The sequence below is a fragment of the Falco biarmicus genome, chromosome 3 (genome assembly GCF_023638135.1).
Source record: "Falco biarmicus isolate bFalBia1 chromosome 3, bFalBia1.pri, whole genome shotgun sequence".
In the NCBI taxonomy this organism is placed as follows: domain Eukaryota; kingdom Metazoa; phylum Chordata; class Aves; order Falconiformes; family Falconidae; genus Falco; species Falco biarmicus.
In genome coordinates, this window is record NC_079290.1 from 11,009,028 (window position 1) to 11,028,395 (window position 19,368).

At 45.3% G+C, this 19,368-nt stretch overlaps 1 protein-coding gene across 2 annotated transcripts in view; it reads right to left on the reverse strand.

Annotated features, from left to right (window-relative positions):
* BASP1 (brain abundant membrane attached signal protein 1) overlaps positions 1-18,453 on the reverse strand; it is a 52,377-nt gene extending 33,924 nt beyond the window's left edge. The window contains exon 1 of one of the 2 annotated variants that reach the window (XM_056330169.1): positions 18,253-18,453. The gene's annotated coding sequence lies outside the window, so the exon portion shown is untranslated. Of the gene's footprint in view, positions 1-12,198; positions 12,325-18,252 lie in introns of those variants that run through there. The other variant, XM_056330166.1, reaches the window with a different exon arrangement.
* Between the last annotated feature and the right edge of the window lie 915 nt (positions 18,454-19,368).

Here is a 19,368-nt window from a genome sequence, read left to right on the forward strand (position 1 = left end):
CGGAAATAGCAGAGCAACCCAAATGAACCCAGAATTTCAAGGGAGAGCTCTTTATATCCCTCTAATTGGGTGGACACATCAATCCTTGTTAGAGCACCTCAGTGATTCATTTGTTGTTTACTGAGGCATGTGCTGGAAGAGTCCACTGGCATGCCTTCAAGGGTCACAGAGAAGCCTCTTCCATTGAAATTAAAAATCTAGTTGTTTTTAGCAGCTTTTTAATAAACAGGATTTCCATTTGACCCACATTAGAAGCTTGCTTTGTTGAGATTTAGAAAGAAATGTTTGTCCTTGCAAAAGAGCACAGGGGGCTGTTAATATTCAGATTAGATTTCTGCAGTGATTAAGTATTATTAGAATTTGAGTTTCAGCTCAAAAGGAATATAGTTTCTTCCTCGTCTCAAGTTGTTCTCAAGGAGTCACGTTTCTTCCTCTCAGAGGCAGCGGCCTTTATAGGCACTGAAGTCTTTTTAATGAATGGAATTTCAATCAGACCTGCATTAGGTGCGAAGCTGGGGCGCTCCAACGCCTCATTGGGCTCAGGTCGGTATAAGACCATCAGCGGCACAGACGCATGCTGCCTCGCTTCACGTCAGCTATGCCAGGTGCTGGTAGTCGTGTGGCTACCCCAAAGCACAGTGTAGTCTATTTGTGTATTCACACTGCTGCTGGCACGGTTGCTGCAGAGTGCTGAGCTCCACGCTGCCATGCAACTTCAGCACATGCCTCGAGCTAACTCAGAACTAGTAGCGCATCACAGAGGCATCACAGCAACACCAAGCCGTGTAGACACACCACAACGTTCACAGGCAGAAGAGAAGGAAGCAGCTTTCAATGCAGCAGTGCCATCGTGCAGCTGGCCTGGCAGGGACAGCAGGTAAGCCCTCAGGCATAGCCCCTCACGCCCCCCACGCTGGGTAGCTGCACCACAAAGGCGGCACGTGGCATCACCCTGGGCTGGCCGGGCCAGAAAGCTTCATGAGATCACAACTTCACTCCAAATCACAAAGTGCTTTTTTCAGCCTGTTCTTGATGGCTTTTGGCATTTATATCAGGGGTGGTATGCTTAGCCTTATACTTGTTATCTGAGTAAAAGTTAAACAACATTTTTCATGAGGTTAAATTCCTTCATTCGATGTGAGTTTGTTTTACAGAAGCAAAACCACTAGAAAACAGGGGTTGATGTCCAGTTCCCTGCAACAGATGGAACACTGGTTTGCTGTAAGTGGCATTTATGCTGACTGTCTGTGCAGAAGGAATGACGGATGCATGACAGATTCAGTGTTTACAGTGCCATTGATACGTAGAAGCATGCAAATATAAGGTAGTGGGATCTTCGTCATTACTGTCATCTCTCATGTTGCAATTTTGTAATTATACAGTTGAAGTTAAGAGGGACTGTTAGATTTTACAAGCATTTCTGAAGAGCTATGTGCACAAAAAAGCCTTATAATGAAAGGTAAAACTGGCAAATTTAACACTGATTTTTTTAAAATGTTACTTTTATGTAGTTTAATTTGATTGAAAAGAATGGAACACAAACCCTATTCCAGGCAATGCAACACTGCAACTAGTACCGGAACACTCAGCTGGAATGAAGAACTATGGGGCACGATGGCAGTATAACGTACTGGTGTCCACGTTAGTGGAAGCAGTACGGTAAAATACATGTGAAATTCTATGAGAGATGGCTAATCATTCTCAGAAGGATTAAATTAGCTCCCACAGAGCTTTCTCATGAGTGTGGCTATGGTGGCTATAGGAGCAGAGCAAACTCCTGCCACTTCTACAGCTATGCACTATAGACAAATTCCCACTCTTATAATTGCAATATGAATGAGCAGAAAGCTGTGGATCTATAGCTGTAGATCTCATGGATTAGGACTGGTCCAACCGTTCTCCACTTCCAGATATAATCTGAGAAGAAATTTACTCGTAGTTGGTTTCTCAAAAATCCCCTCAGTAGTCCTTTCCTTTTACTGCATTGCCTCAGGACATGGTAGAAAAGACTTCACAGGGAGTTTCAGTAGGCAGAAAGCACCCAATGAGTTCCTGTATGAAAAGACCATATGATAGCTGGGCTCACCTCATAAAATACAGCTTTACACAAGAACAGAGCACTTACCTCACTATCCTGACAAGACTGCCTCGCATTTGGTTAACAGAGTCCCAACTTCCCCTCCCCTGAGCAAGTGGTACCATTTTCCTGCAGCCAAATGGTTGACATACTAGACATAAATATGAAAAACCAGTACAAAATGAAGCTCAGTTTTATAGCCATCTTGTAAGTACACTAAGTGAGAAAACTATACATATTCATAAATTATGCTGAGCAGCTACCTACAGGATAAGACATTTCATAAAAAGCGCTAAGTTCCTGTTTACAATATAAACAACTTCTTAAACCAGCAGCTGTGTAGCAATGTGTTATGTGCAACACGCTTTGATTGTTGCTTTCCTGATCTAATTCTATCAAGTAGTACAACCTGTAGTCTGAATGACCTCTTTTGTAGTGGGAATCAGGAATTACAGATGAAGCAGTTAAGCTAAAATACCCTTTATCTTTTGAAGAAAACTGTAAGTGACTCTTATATTAAAAAAAACAAAAAAAACAACAAAAAAAAACCAACACAAAACCCCAAACAAACAAAAAACCCAACAACAAAACAAAAAAACTCCTTTGAAGAGATCATAAATATGTATCGGGAATTAAAATGTAGTGCCCTTGATTAAAACTGATGGGAAATCCCCCCAGTCAGCATTAAATGAACATTAAGAAACACTTGGAAGTATGAACCCAAGTTTGAAGTCCAATATAACAGTTTTATCCTAACAACCTACTCACTATTTTTAATATTCAAATCAAAAGACAACATTAAAGTAAGAATTTAGTGAGCCTTCTGCAGCTGTCTTGCAGTGCCAGGATCACAATATCTCCTTGAGAGGTCTGGCTCCTGCCCAAGGCACAGAAGTGTCAGATGGTCTGAGGCATCCCTTGACTTGCCATACCACTTTACTCACACCTGAGTTTTACACATCAATCTCCATTCAGATGTAAACAAAAGGATTTAATCATAAAGCATAAGGGTTATTGCTTACTTTTCCAGGAATCAAAACAAATTAAAAAGAAAAAAAAAAAAAGGAAGCTCAAGATTTGAGGTGGTCTTCATTTATGCAAAACAGATATGGATGTAAGAGATGTAGATGGTCGTTAGAGGTCACAGTCTGAGTTAATTCACTTCTGATTTCCCACACTGGAACTCCCTTTTCAGTTGAGACATACGGTGATCTTTGGGCAGATTTAGCCCTTTGGCACTGAGGCAATTAATTTATAGATTTTAAACCAAAAAGCATTTTATTCAAAGACTTCACTATTGGTTTTAATCTACAAAAGTTTGTGCAATAATTTTTTTTTTCAATTCCGTAATGTGATGTTTCCATGTTCTAGTCATAAGACAGTCTTACGAATGTGGCTTTAGGTGAAAAACATACTTAAAGGAATAACATTGAAAATCCTTAAAATCTTGAAATGAAGGTATATTGAAGTGATACAGCTAAGCCAAATTAAATAGCTTGCTGTTTCAAGTGGGCTGGGCCCACTGCCCACTCCCTTTCCCTTGCAGCTGGTCTGGCTCTTAGCTGAGCCCTGGGCAAGGTGATTCAGCTCACTGAGCTGGAAGAAAAGGAGCCCAGCTAGAAAAAACAAAGCAAACAACGGAGAGCATGAGGCAGCCCACCCTAAGGAGCTGCTGTTTCAGGTCAGCTGTCCTACCTGCACCCTTGAGGTGGAAGTATCTAACACCATCAATGGGATTAGCACTCAAATAAGGAAAAAAATTCCACACATTGTAATGTACATTTAAAATTTCCATGCTATGTAATTTGCCTGTAATGTAAAGTCGCAGGACCAGCTCTGTGGTTAAGATTCATGCCAGGCACTAAACGGGCAGTTGGGGATTTGAACATCCTCCCAGAAACTTCTACAAATAAATACCGCAAAAAGGCAGACGGGGTAGAAATTTAATTTGTGAATCCAAACAAAGACGCTGCCTTTATACTAGAACTACATGGTAAAAAGCTATCCAGCCTCCCAAAAGATTGGCATTTATGGCATTTTTATATCAGTTTTCTTAGTCAGACAGGCAAAAAATCAATCACAGGTTTGAACCCTTTACTTAAAGAGAATCACTTTATCTATAAAAGAGCCTGTTTCAACTCTTTTCTGTCCAGTTCAGACCTGAGCCTCAGCTTCCAACACCTCAGTAAGTGCTCTGACCGGAGATACTCTCTTGCCAGTTGGTGGTTCATATAGCATGGAGGAGCCTGCTCCATCAGCAGGGGCTCAGACTGACCCAACCAAACCTGCACAATAGTCTGCTGAATACGTTACTTGTTTTATAGGAGACAATTCTAATACCCCAGCTGGAATCTGCAAGAGCAAAAATTTGAATCTTGGCTGTCCACATGTTTTTTTTACACATTAAATGATTCACTAGCTGAGAATGGGTAAGTCTGTCCTTTTCTTTTCAGCTAGAAAAAAACCCTGTATGATTATTCCTACAGAATTTCATCTGCAAGAACTCAAACCTTTTCCAGTAGAAGACATTCCATTGAAAGATTCCCAGCCAGCTCCATTGTCATGGCCAAATCTCAAACCTTTTTATGGCAATCATTTTTAAAAAGTAAAAGAAAATAAAAATTATAAAATCAAAAGTACCTTTCACTTGACTAGAAACTGCTGATAGGATTTTATTTAAACTTTCCCCCTATCGGTATTACACTTCCCATTGGGTGAAAGAAATGCAAAGGATGTGGTACTATACAGGAAGCTATAAAATCTACTAAAATATATTCAAATTTCAAATAATTCACATTATAGCTTTTGCAACAGGGTTTTCTTATTGCTGCACATCCTCAGGGTGCTTTACCAATAGGCATGCAATATAGGCCTTTAATTAACACTCATTAGTCCATAGGCTTTGTATGCCGTTGCACGCTTTAGGTCTTATACCTCAAAACTCCATGAACTATATTAAGTGGCTAGTTGCCTTATAGCAGAAAACAGACATGTTTTTACTATCCTACTGTTGCAGACAGTAGTCTCAAAAGCATACTCTGATCCTGAAATACAAACCTGAGCGTTGATTTTAAAGTTCACGTTTATTTTCATTGGCCTGTCAAGTAGAAAAGGGTTTTGAAGAAGCAGACTAATTATGCCAGCTGTATCTGGTTTATACAGGTCCTCTATTTCTCTATGACAAATCAGCCCAGCTCTGAGTGTAAACATCTGCATGCAGATGGCAACTTGAGGATAAAAACTATTCTCTAGGGCATATCAACCCTTGAATGAAGTTCCAGCATGGTCATTTTTAGCACTTCACCTTGCTTACCTATCGTTCATACTGAAGAGCTCTGTAAGGCGGCTGATGAAGCAGGCTCAGCTGGATCACTTGCGAACAGTTTTACCGAAATCAGATGCACCACCAAAGCACAGCTGAAGGCAGCTCTGACGCAGGATGTTGACTCAAACCCAAGACAAGCAAGTGAAAATCCCATGGCCACCCTAACCCACCATCCTCATTCAATAGCTCCCACACAGAGATCTACTGCAGAGAAGAGGGCACTGCCTGGGCATACACCAGTGTAACACTCCCCACCTATCCTATTATATTATATACTACATATATATTATATTATATTATATTATATTATATACTACACCTATCCTATTATATACACAGCAGTATGCACTTGCATAGCCTAATATATCTAGGACACACTCCCCTCTCTCACTGCTGTAATTACTTGGTCTGGTTCTCGTGTACAGGTCCATGTACCGGAAAAAAAATTCGCTGCTCTACAGATTATTAAGCAGCCCTTTGTGCCAGTTTATATGAGCTTATTAATATTGCTAAGACCTAATGCCAGGGATTTTGTCTCTGACTAAAATAATCCTAACCTAAGGCATATATTTTCTGACCTAGCTACTCAACATGAAAACTGCACTGCTGCACACCCTTACCTTCTACAGATTAGAAAAATAATCCTTCTTCCTCTTCAGACAGTAGGAAATTCACCTTCAACATCAGCGCTATCCAAATTAACCTACCATCGGTTTCTCAAAGGAACCAAGGAGGAAGACAGGAAGAAAAGCAAGCAGATGACAGAACACCAGGATTTAATGTTTTGGTAAATGCTTACATATTATGATTGCAAACACAACCGCTGTTATATCACATAAGAGCATCAGACCCAGTCAGTGCTGCCTACCCAACCATCCAAATTACTGTGGAATTCTAGCGGCCCACAGCCCTGACTTTACTGGTACAACTCAATTACATTCAAAGTAAATACTCACTGATCAACAACAGAAATAAAACCAGAATCAAGCCCACAGCTCTAGCTCTGCTCCCAAATGCGCCTCCCTCACTGAAAGGTTCACTTTAAAAAATGCCAACACACTGCTGTGCATGGCTCGAAATCCATACGTTGCTGAATGACCTAACAGCAGCTAAACGAAGGTGAGCATTTCCTTACCTTTGATAACACCAAGATATAAGCCACTAGCCAAGAATCTGGTTCATTAAACAGATACATACATACAAATCCTGCAAGTGTTTCTTAAGAGCACAGCACCATTTCCAGTAAGCGCATATGGAAAGTAAATAAATCTCAGGTTGCCCTCAGGTACAAAAAGCTTGACTGATTTCAAACACGTACTCCAAAGTAGCCACAGCACGGATCGCCCCTGGTATTGAACCAGGAACTTCAGAGGCAGCTGCCCACCTGCACACAAAAGAGAGATTGCACAAAGATATTTGTTCAGCTACACATTAAATCTATTCAAACCCATTTATGAATACAGACCAAAGATTTCTTTAGAAATGAGGCTAATTTATATCAGGCTTAACCTTCAAAGCTATTGTTATTATGCCGTTAAGTTTGAGCAACCATGTGTTGAAAACGTGCGTATAGCCTTTGTTACACAGTTAGATTCTCCACTCATCTGTTGAACAACCCAGCAAACCCAGTCCCTGCAGCCTATAGATTAACAAAAGACATCCTGGTGTCACATCAATCAGCGTTACACAGCTGTCCTCAGATCCAGTCACAAAACTTCACCCTGGGCTTACAGAGTAAAATTCTCAAACATATCCACATGACTACACATTACTGTTCTGAAATAAAATTTAGGAACTGAAAAGCTTCAATCATTTATATAAGCTTTACCCCCCTTCTTGCACATCAGCCCGAATTTCAAGAATAGCCTCAAACCTACAGCACATCTCAGGAATTCTGTCAAAAGTGCTATGAGAAATCTGTTTAACCACTTGTGCCGTTCAGCATCAATAAATTAAATCTCCTTTTGCCAGCTCTAGAAAAGTCTTATTTGTATATTATTTTTTTTCTAGCATATGCCATGTCCATAAAGCATCTTAGCAAAGAGTTTATCTTTTGTTCTCTATTTTAACAGAGCTCAGATATACTGCCAATAAATTAGATTTGGGAATGATTTTGTTTCAACCCTACCAATTTTTCTGCACTCAAGAACAAGCTCGCTTCGAAGGTTCTCCATGTACCTGATCCCCCAAACCGCAGGGCTGGAAGGTACCTCAGGAGAAGTCTAGATAGTCCCTCGTCTTGCCCCAGGGCAGAGTGAGTTACATTTAAGTGATGGCTTGCTGGCTATTTTCTTAGCTCTTTGAAAATAATTGCTCCCTTCCTTACACTGCACAAACCCAATGTGTTCATTTTCCCCTTTCATAGGTCCCGTTTGATCACTCTTACTATTTACATGTGCATCCACTTGAACAGTATCTCTCTTTTATGTGGCATATGACCCATGCAAGTAATATCTTTAAACGTTCAATGCATAGTATATGAAAGGAAATACTTAGATGCCCATTACAGGGCAGTTAAAAGGCAATTTATTCTGTTTCGGTTGCAAATTCTTAGCACAACTAGGGACCTCTGTTATTCTTGTTCTCTCCTTCTGGTCAACAAAATCTTCTTTATGAAATTTCTATTCACATATTCTTTATGGCTACCAAGTACCATCTTTAATAGAAATGATTCCACGGACAAAAAATTTTTACTGTGCTTTATTAATTTCAAATTATTCAAATTATTTTAACTCAGGTTACTGACCATCTTCCATCTGTTACAGAGCAAAGGGAAAATATTTTCCACATACAGTCTGAAGATATGTTTATCTACTCACACAGTAGAAATCCCATTTCTTGTGTACCACGCAGTTACTTGCTAGCCTTTACCAGCAGAACAGAGAAAGATGCTTCCTTGTTTCCATGGAAGGCTTTAATGTGATTATTAGTTATGAGGTGTATTGCCAACATAAAAAAAATTCTACCATATTCATTAAGATGAAGTCTTTGTATTTTTTATTTCGGATAAAGGGCAGCTGGAAGGTATTCCCGGCTGTGACTCTATAACTTTGAAATACAGTCTCTTAGGAACCGTGAGCAGATTTAACCACAAATAGCTAAATGTGCCTAGATACATGAAGATATATTTAACTATCTCCCTAGCTAATTAGATCAAGGAACCAGAATCATATGGCTAGATTAATTAAAATAAAACAGGGCATTTGTAATAATTAAGTTAGCTATTTGGTCTCCTTTCCAGTGCAGGGAACCAACAAGCATCGTTAGCGCAGTACACAAGGACTGGCACGTCAGATCGTGCATGCCCCATGGATGGTGACCCATCCCCTCGTTTGCAAGACAGCACAGAAAGCTCCTGTGGCCAGTCCCAATTATTTTGCTTGTTTTAAGAAGACCAAGCAGCCAGAGGAGCTCCTTCCCTAGAGGAGACCCTGAGGCTGCTCAGAGGAGAGAAGGTTTCTAGAGACAGAAGGGTGAGACAGGCAAGAGACGTAAACTGGGAACCTGCAGCTCAGGAACAAAACTGCAAAAATTCTGTGAGGAGCATGTAGCAGACAGCCAGCCAGACCCCAAAGGTGTTGGGAAGAAAGTCTGGGACCAGGGAGGACTGTGGAAATGTGCTCCAGTGCAGAAAACCATGCGTACTTGAAACCAACATTAGTATTCAAAACTTGCAAGGGCACATAGGCAGAGATCAGGCTGTGAATAAATCTTTTATCTATTATTTTGGTTCTCTCATTGCTCGAGGTTTTGTCTGTTTAAAGGAGTTAATTAACTGAGATGACTATTTGTAATTCTAATGAAAATCATGTCCTTTCAGTTTTTTGGTCTTCTTTTGGAGTTCAATGTACAGGAGATGACCTAAATCAATCCAGTTCAGTTCTCCAGCCCCCTGCTCGGAGACCCTCCACAGCGACCAAAAGCTATTTTGTCTCTTCACTCTGTAGCTACAAGCTTGTACTTCAGAAAAAAGGCATATACATTTGCCATCATGAACTCATTTGGCCTGAACATGGCCCTCCTCTTGATGGCATTCATAATGAATTTGCACAGCAATCATGTTGTTGTCTCCATCATTTATAGATGTTATGCTTTATTTTGACACAATGAAAATCTCAGGCAATTAGAAGTGGATCCAAAGAAGGGTTTCTCTATGAAAGAAACTCAGGCCAGTAAGACTGTGACAGCTACTGGCCTTTATGCAATACGCAGACCAGCAAAGCCACAGCTTGACAGACAAGCTTTGTCTATTACAATAACAAATGTTTCCCCTAAAAGTGTGTTTTGGAAGGTTTTGCAACTCACTGATGTAGTTTAATTATGATGTTCCAGTAATTTGTTTAATGTCCTACAGGAATCAAACAAATCTAGTTCTTCTTGAAAGTAAGACTGACAGTGCAAGCTATCACATAAAGGGTTGGTTTGGGTTGGGTTTGTTGGTTGGGGTTTTTTTCATTTAGTCAAGAGCCAGTGCTGCTTGAAACTGAAACAGCATGTAAAAAGGAAAAAAATCTATTCCTTTTCACTCAACAGAAGGAGAAATCACACTAATATTTCTTCAAGTGATAAGAAGTTAAAAGTGTTGAATACTTTTGGCTGGCAGAGCTCCAAGATTTCCATATTGTTACAGGATTTGCATAAAACTTTGTTTAAGATCAAGTTCTCGTGTTGGTATGATCTCACTGCAGTGAACACCTAGATTTGGGAGCCATATCCATGGAAACAGTTGGGGTCTGGTAGCGTTAGTTTTAGGGTTTAGAATTAAAGTTTTGCAGGAAGTGGCTCCGCTCTCTTATCTCTGTTTATTACACAGGAATGACAGCACACACTTCAGCTTATGGCATAGAGCTTACTGTGTTCTGGGTACGTTCTGGCTATGTGCTAATGCACATATTGCATGTTACTGCATAATTAACAAGGTGTTCTCTGAAGTAGGTTGGGTTAGTCCACAGCTGAACATACAGACTACTAAATGCCCTTCTAGAAAGGGTGACCAAGGGAAATGCAGTATAACCACTGTGGCAACTGAACTGAAATACGGATAAATGATCTACAGGAACATGGCAAGGAAGGATACAAAGCCAAAGCTTGCTGAAAAATGAGTAAGTAGCTTGAAGACACCTAATTTTTTTATTATTTTTTTTACTGTGACACGTTTACAAATATGCACAGAGATAATAAGGTATATCCCAACATGTTAGAATACAAAGTTTCTATCAAGAAGCATACTGAATGGCTTCTTTACCCAGGAGAAAAATGTGCCAAGGAACTTCATTTTTTAAGTAGAAAGGAAATAAAAGCTGCTGCTGAGATAAATACTTCTATTCTCAAACTGCAAATTTACTGTCATTGTTTCACAGCAAACTCCTGGACAGACTTTTTTTCTTAACCATAAATTTGTCAGTGCAGAACTTCCTTTGTTCCCTGTCACTTCTGTGTTTTATGTGGTGAGGCAGTCGGATGGGGTTTTTTTTGCCTCACATGGTCAATGGCTGTAGGAGAACATGCAAAGCCAGTTCGTTTCCCTCAACACCATTCTCCATATATCCACTCCAAGTTAGAACAGAGATGGCAGGTATTTAAAGACACAATATTTATCCTGTTTCAAGCAAGGGGGATCCTTTATATGTGTCACTTGCTGACTGATACGCTTCCTTTGCTCCATAATGCCTGGGTGACAGCATAGTTTCAAGAGATGCTTAAAAAAAACACCTGCAGGTGATTTGCAGTATAGATCGAACCCTTGGTAACGGACACTACCCCAGCACTGAAGGTCACTTTCAAGGCACCGTGCCGTAGTGGATTGCCAGTACAGCGTATTGGCAATCAGGAACGAGAGACACCATAAGGAGTGCCACATTCCTCCTGCCATCACCACCAATGATTTGTCCATGGATCTCTCAGTCACTGACTCATCCACAGAAGAGGATGACAGCTGAACTTTCAGTGACCTAATAATTATTCTAGTGCTTATTAAAAAATACTGTAATACTAGTGTTCTTTATCTCCGTTGATGCTTTTACTCGATTTTACATGCATAGGAGAAGAGCACACTTAGGTGAGCGACCGTATTTCAGTGCACGTGGCAGCTCTTAGTCAGCTCACATCCCAGATGCAGCTTTCTAGAGGCATCAGGATGCTCTTAGCCATGAATGCTGGCATTATACAGAATATGTGTGGACTGCAAACAAGGAAAGTTTTCACATTTCCACATTTGCTTTAGTCTGCTAGTTTAGGCATTTGAATTATAGGCTCAGGGGCTATCCTGAGCACTCAGGTTCACTACAGAGACCTCACAAGCTCCTAGTGAAAGCGTCTAGTGAAATGAGGTTACAAATCATCAGTACACTCTCCTCCATTTCAAGAAAAGTATGGAATGGAAAAGTCTGGAAAATCTGGGCAGATTTTCATTTTTACACTCTGAGGAGCTATTGCCTGCCTTGCTTCACAGGGCTTGTAGATCTGAAAAGGAAAGTGATAGTCAACAGGCAGCTGTCACCCACTCTTCAGTGAGACCAGCCATTGCCAGCACAGGCTGTACAGCACAGGCAGGTGCAGGGTTCACACACACACAGCTGAGCGATGCTGCTGCAGGAGAAAGAGCCCCGCTCTTTCAGCCCATCTGGTTCAGAAACCTGTTGGTTAGAGCAGCTAGCACACCTTCCCCATTCGCCTCAGCTTTTGCGGTGACGGCAAGAAACCCGGAAAAGCTGTTTTCACCACCTCAGAGCTCACTGAATTTCCTTCCTCCCACCAGCTCAGCACAATTAGTAGCAGAAGTCAACCATGCACTTACCAGTGGTGGCTAAAATACAAGCAACAGGAAACCGCATATGAATGGGGAATACCAAAATCATCCAAGCACCACATCTAGGGGTGACAGGTTTCACCCTATCCTTTTCCAGACTCCTAGTTTTATACCATCAAGTTTGGGGTTTGGTTTTTTTTTTTTTTTGGGGGGGGGGGGTGTTTTCTTACTCCCTGAATGACACGCCTCACTGCTTTGGGGAAGGATGATTACAGGAAGCTGATGTAGCAATTCTCAGGCTCCAGTCTATCTTGGACAAACAGATGTACCAAAGGGTTTCTGATGGTTTCACTCTCTCATGTTGATCACATGTTTGCAACTGGGTTTTCACTGTTTTCTACATTCTGCTCTGCGCTTGTTTTTTGTGTGCTTTTCTGAGGTAGATGAGAAAGCCAAGTATCAGTTCTATTATTGTTGATCCATTCTTTGTTTTGTCTAACTTTGCTTCTTCTCCATAGCTGACTGTCATCTTAGATTTGTCAAGCAGATGCACATCTCCAGCATCCTGCTATGTGACCATCTTCTACTTCATCCTAAAATAGTTATTAACGTCAAGCTGTAATTTTGAATATGAGCCTCTCCCTCACCAACCAATCACATAAGGAAAAGAGTAATAGCATAAAATAAATTCACAAACTAAAACGAGGCTCTATCCTTTGGCAGAGATTATGCTCTATATCCCATTGAGTATTTAAGGACTATTGAAACAGGTGGTGGCCAGAAGCCCCCTGATTTTACTACTTGTACAGAAGTGGCTTGCATTTGTCATGTAAAGTCATGATGGCATAAATTTCCATCATTCAAATTAATCCTATATGGGAAGCTTTACCATTATAGTTACTAGGCTTTTGCCTGGAGTAAAAGGTTGTGTTTCAATGCTGCATTCACATCCTCTTCATGCCAATGCTTCGGTACCACAACCACCACCATGACACCACTAGCAAACATCCAGTAACATATAAGTAGCAAAAGGTAGATGGTTAAGGCCTAATCTTATTACACATTCAGTGTTGTAACCTTTGTAAGGACAGCAAGGCTTTCATCAAAATGAAGCTCCCACCACCAATCCTACAGTTCGCATTAAGCACCGAGTGCATGCTGCTATGGACAACTGCTAGGGCAGTGTACATACAATTAAGTCTTTTGAAAAGACATTCAAATTCCTACAGGGTAAAAGAAATAATAATAATCCCTGGATCAGCAGACCATGATCATATGTGGCCCTACTTACCAGGCTAAAGTCTAAACTATGCAACATGTGACTAAAAAGCATGTGGCTTTCCCAACACTACAGAACTGATGAGGTACTTGGCAGTCTATACCCAAAAAGTCAGATCAAGTGCATATATATATACAGTGTACTTAATTCCTATTCTGCAGGACACAATACCAAACACATCAAATGAGATCAGCCTCTGATTTATATCCTAAGACAGAAGGTTTTTATTAATAAAACTGTTTCCTCAGAGTTAAATTCCATTAACCATACTTAAGAGGGAATTACTACACATCTTGCTCCCAGGCAAAACCTGACCATTCCACATGTGTTACAAATCAGTATCTCTTTACATTTATTGGTGTGCTGAAGAAAGTCAAAGGCTTTTTTTTCAGATTCTGGCAAGTCAGGAATCTTTCATGTTTGAGGAATCATGTTGCTATCAATCAGTTTCTATTCTAAACTTAGAAATTTCATATCAAATAACCAACAGCTACATTTTTATACTAACCGAGTTTCTCCATCTTGAAGTAAGCAGCTTAGCTGGCATCACACTTTTAAAACAAACAGCGGTGAGATACAAGATGCTGTAAGGAAAACTTTAAAGTCCTCTCCATTCTGCACGAGGTGTTTCCCCTCCCTCCTTCCCCCTGTGATTTTTTTTAATCTTGAAAGCATTTCCTACTAATGCATGAAACCTCTATTATGCTGCATATGGTTTCTATTTTCAAGTCTCTAATGTGTTCAGGAATTTCTTTGATTTCTCTAGTTGTTACCTCATTCTTGTCATTCCTGATAGAAACAGAAGCAGCAACCCAAGCCCCTTGTAAGTTCTCTTTCTTCAGTCATGAAGCTGTCTGAATGCATCTGTACAGTACTTCAGAATGGTCTGCTTCTACGATCCTTGTAGGAATGAAGGTCAGCCTTGAATATTGGTTGATAACTCTTCGCTGTATTTGAATAGCATCCAGTTTTCTTACTTGAAGAACTCAGATTTTAACCATTAAATTTACAGTGCACCCAAGGACACTACATTTACACCTACAGACCTAAATCAAGACCTGGGATTTGCGCACAAATGTGTAAGTACAAATGTAGCATCTTCTTGCAGATGGATAAAAAAAAAAAAAGAAAAAAATATTCTGAAATTCTTGCCTTCAAAATTAGTGCAAAATCAGCTTCCAACAGCAAGTTTCCAAATAATTAGTAGCTCAATGGTAGCTGAATGCCTAAAAATGTAGCTGCACGACACTCTACCAAGACCTCACAGGAAGGCCTGTTTCTGCCCCGCAACCAGCTTCTGTCCCTCAGTGTATCCCATCGGGGCATGGGTGGATGCCTGCACCAGGGGCTGCTTTAGCATTATTCAGAAGAAAGCTGTCACGTACACAGGAGGGTCTGCTGAAGGAATTCATGGTTCACTGCATGAGGCAAAGCTGCCAGTGGAATGCACCACAAACACAAGAAGCTTCACTTGGAAAATACAAATTTAATCTGGAGACTTAACATTGAAAGATCAAAATACACAAATACTTAAGAACTATAGATAGCTCTAGAGATGGCTCTGAAATTATGGAGTGTACAGACTTTATAATCTCAGGGAAATTGTATGCTCCAACGATACGCCACTTGCTGAAATAAATGAATCTTTTATCACCAGGTTGCTTCAGTGGGTGTTGCATTTCAAATGCAAAGAAAGGTGGAAAAAAAAAGGGGGGAAAAAAGCAAAAAAAAAAAAAGCACCTGATCATTGCTTCATGCAATAACTACAACAGTAATTTTACCAGTTTTATCTTTTAATGTTGATTTTATTTTAACATGATATGATATGCTCAGAGGTTCATATCAACAGAAAAAGCTGCTGCATGATTGCTTTTTGGCAGCTACATAAAATTTCCCTGAATTACACAATCAGCTATTTCATACATGAAGCATACAAGAAGAGACAGAGCCACCATGAATTTCCGAAGGCTCTGGGTTTATTCCATCCACAGGCCAGAGCTGGTGCTCTCCAGTGAAACTATAACAGCCAGACAAAAGGAAAATATTTACTGCCCACAGTCCAGTAGATAGGAAGATCACAAAGCAAAGCTTCTCCCTCATATGAAGTTCAGTGAGACAACTACAGGCAGCATGCAAAAACCTTTGGCCATGTCCTTGCTTCTTCCTTTTTTCCCCTGCCCGTAAAGCTTGGAGGGTCTGCACAAAACAGACACAAAATCCGAATACAAAAGGATTGTGTGGGTCAAAGTATCTCCACTGGAGACAGCAGATGCCGCATCATCCCCTGGTGTGGCACTCCCACCCCACGCTCTCACCGCTCCCGTGCATAACGGGAAGAACAGCTACACTGGAAGAAAACCCGTGGCATTTGAAGCCTGGCCACTGGTCTAGGTGGTGCCTGGCAAGCATCTAGCAAGCAGAGAGGGGACACCGAGACAGATTTTAGGGCTCTGGTGGCAGCGCTTCTTCAGAAGGCTCCTTAATTGAAAACACTGGAACTACCAAGTAAATCCCCATGTGAGGGGCCCTGGGGTGCGTGTCTTCCAGCCAATGCTCATCACCCCAGAGGGGAAGCAATAAAACCCACTGCCATCTTCTGTTTAGGAGCCCGCTTGCAGTATTCTTTTGTCATCTTTAACGCCAGCTTAACAAATACACCAGTTGTCTCTGATCCGAAACTAACAGTCATTAGCTTACAAAATTATCCATTTCTAACAGGCTTAAGCATGCTTGCCCTAAAGAGAAACATATATCCTAATTTTGGACAAGAGCATCTGCTGGGAAGGAAAAGGGGCGGAGGAGGAGCAAGCACCGATGCCAGCATCGAGATGCAACAAATCGAACAAAAGAGATTTCAAGATGTCGCACTAACACACACACACACACAAAATAAATCTTCCCCTTGAAGGATTGCTTCCCCTCGGCAGAGGGGGATGCTCCAGGGCCGCCCGGGCCCGCAGAGTGCGGGTGCCCCCCCGCAGGCGCAGCCCGGCAGCACGCGCAGTCCCGCGCCCTGGCGGCTTCCCGGGGGACCCAGTGCGGCACGCGCGGGGCACCCCCGCGCCCCCTCTGACCGAAAGGACCCCCAAGCGGACCCGCCCGTACCGGCGCTGCTGTAAAGGGGACCCCCCGCTCCCCCTTTTCTGCACCGCCACCCACCGAAGGCGGTTTTGCGGAGGGGGAAGGGGGGAGCGGAGCACGGGGCGGGGGCGCTCCGGGGGCACCCCGCAGCCCCTCGCCCCCGCAGCCCGCAATCTGCCGCGGGCGGGGGGGCCGGGCAGCACCGCCTCCCCTCCCCCTCCGGAGAAGCCAGATTTTGTCTCGGCGAGATGTGGGGGGGCGCGGCTCCGCTCCCCCACGGCGCACGGCAGCAGGTACCAGCGCTCAGCCAGGCTCAGCGCGGAGACCGAGGGGTGTCGGCGCGCAGCAGGGACACCCCCCCGTACCCCCCGGGGCCGGGCGCAGCCCCGGCAGTGCCGAGGGGGGGCCACCAGCCCGGGGGGCGCAGCGCGGCGCCTTTGTTCCGCCACCGGCGCCGGCCCCGCCCCCGCCTCCGCGCATGCGCCGGGCAGAGACAAAGGCGCGGGCAGCGGCTGCGGGGCTTCACCCAGCCCGGGGCACCGCGGCGGGCGGGGGGGGGGGGGGGTGGGTGTCCTGCGTGTCCGCCCGCCCGCCCGTTTGTCTGTCTGTTCGTCCGTCCGTCCGTCCCCTCGCACATGCCGCCGCGCCCAGCTGAGCCGCGGGGAAAGCTCCTTGCGGGAGCCGCGTTTGGAAGACGCGCGTGTGCGTGGGGAGAGGCGATACGGCGAGGGGGGTCGGGGGGAGAAAGAGGCGGCAGGTTTGCTTGGGCGGAGGGGGGATCGGAAAACGGGGGGCAAAAGGGAGGGGTCTGTGGGAAACGGGGGGCGGCATTCGATGAATATTCATGAACAGCCGCATCGGGGCGCCGAGAGCGGGGCAGCGCCGGCGGTCCCCGCCTTTCTCGACGGCCGGTCCGTAGCCCCTGCCCCGGCGGGACGCGGCAGCCCGAGCCCCCCGCGCCGCCCCGCACGGGCGCAGGGACTGAAATCGCCGTCGCGCCCACGCGCACGCGTGACCGCGGTGGCAGCGCCGCTCCCCGCTGCCCCACCGAGAACAATCGCATTGTCGCCAGCCACAATGGGCACGCGCCGCCCCGCGCCCCGCCGCCACCGCGGGCTGCGCTCCCCCGCGCCGCCCGCCGCCCCCCCGCAGCGCGGCACCGGGGCGCCCGCCCCGCCGAGCCATCGCGCGAGCCGCCTGCCCCCCCGGCGCCCCCTGCACCACCCCCGGACCGGACCCCCGCCCAGCGCCCTGCCATCTTCCCAGCGTCGCGCGTTCTCTTCTCCGAGCGCTTCGTGGAGGGGTTTGGGGATTTTCTTTTTTTTTTTTTTTTTTTTTACATGAGCCTCCCTTTGGAAACAGATTGAAGGCGCCGAAAAGAAATTGGGCACAAACCCCTATTACTCCCACCACACCCACCGCTACCCACCCCACCACCCCCTTCCCCAGGAAAGCCTTATCGGGCATTTAAATTTCAGGGAGTAGCCATCAGTCCGTTCGGTGCCTGGAGCCCGCGCCTGGGCGCGCTGCCCTCGAGGAACCGAGCTCCTCGCAGCGATCCTCCCAACCGTGCCGGGGCAGGCGGCTCCCCGCCCGCTCTGCCTTCCCCACCCTGCCCGATTCAAACGCACATCTCCTTTCCCCGCACCCGAGACACCACGGGGAGGGGGAGAATGATAAAAATTACAAAGCTCTCGGGGTCTGCTATGTAAATGGCATAAGTGAGATACACTGCTTCTTACCTTTTTATGTTCTTCCTCTCTCCCTCTCTGTGTGTTTGTGTGCTGGGATGTCACAACGAGAGTCCCAGGTAGCCCAGAGCCCGCTCGGCTTGGTCCGAGTGCTGTGGCTCTCCCCTGCTCGCTCGCCGGGACTGGAGTGACTAGTGCCTGCTGGAGCAATGCCGCCGCTACCGCGACTGCTGCCTCTGCATTTCTCACTCTCTCCCCCTCCCTCTTTCCCTCCCTCCCCCCATCTCTGTGACAGTCTGTGGGCAGTTCAAAAGCCACACGCACTTATTTATTTATTTTCCGGGCTTTCAGGCAGGGGATGCGCTGCGCGGCGTCCGCGCTTAGGGGGCGCACGGACCCAAGGTTTTAAATATTAGCCTTGCACGCTGCGGGAGGACTCGCTCGGAGGTCCGCAAACGCACCTTGCAACCTTACCCCCCACCACCACCCACCCCCCAAAAAAGATATCTCAGGGAGGACCCCGGCGAGGAGAGGACGGGGAGCGGGAAGGGAGAAGCCAGCCGCCCTGCCCCGAGGAGAGCGGGACGGCACGGAGCCGCACGCCGAGGTGCGGGCGCTCCGCAGCCTCCGGGCTGTGTCCCGCGGGGCGGCGGCGGGTCCGGCCCCGGAGGAGCTGGGGAGCGGCGCGGCGGCGGGAGCGGGCACGCCGGGATGCCGCCGACGCGTGCGGCCCTTTCGAGGAACGCGAGAGCCGCTTCCCCGCCGGAGCGGGGCGGCACGGGCGCAAGAGATTGAAAAATCCCAGGCGTTTATGCTTTTTGGCACGCTTAAGGAGAGGGTCTGCCCGTTAAAAACAAAAGGCAAAAAAATAGAGGAAGGCAACCCATTTCTCAGGAGAACGGATCTCTCCCGGGCGCTCCTGCAGCTGAAGAGCTGGCCTGAACATCGCTGGGGCTGCAGGTCTGGTATCCCTCCAGTGCTCCCCCCTGTTCACAAGCGTCCCTGGGGCCGCCACAGCTAAGGGCACTGCCCGCACCTTCCCACCTCCCTCTTCTTCCAACCCTGCCGCCAGCGAAGCCCGGCTGCGGCGGGGCCGGGCGCGCCCCACTCGTCGCTCCGCGCTGCGGAGCCCGGCAGCGGCGGCGGCTGATGCGCGGAGCTGGGGCG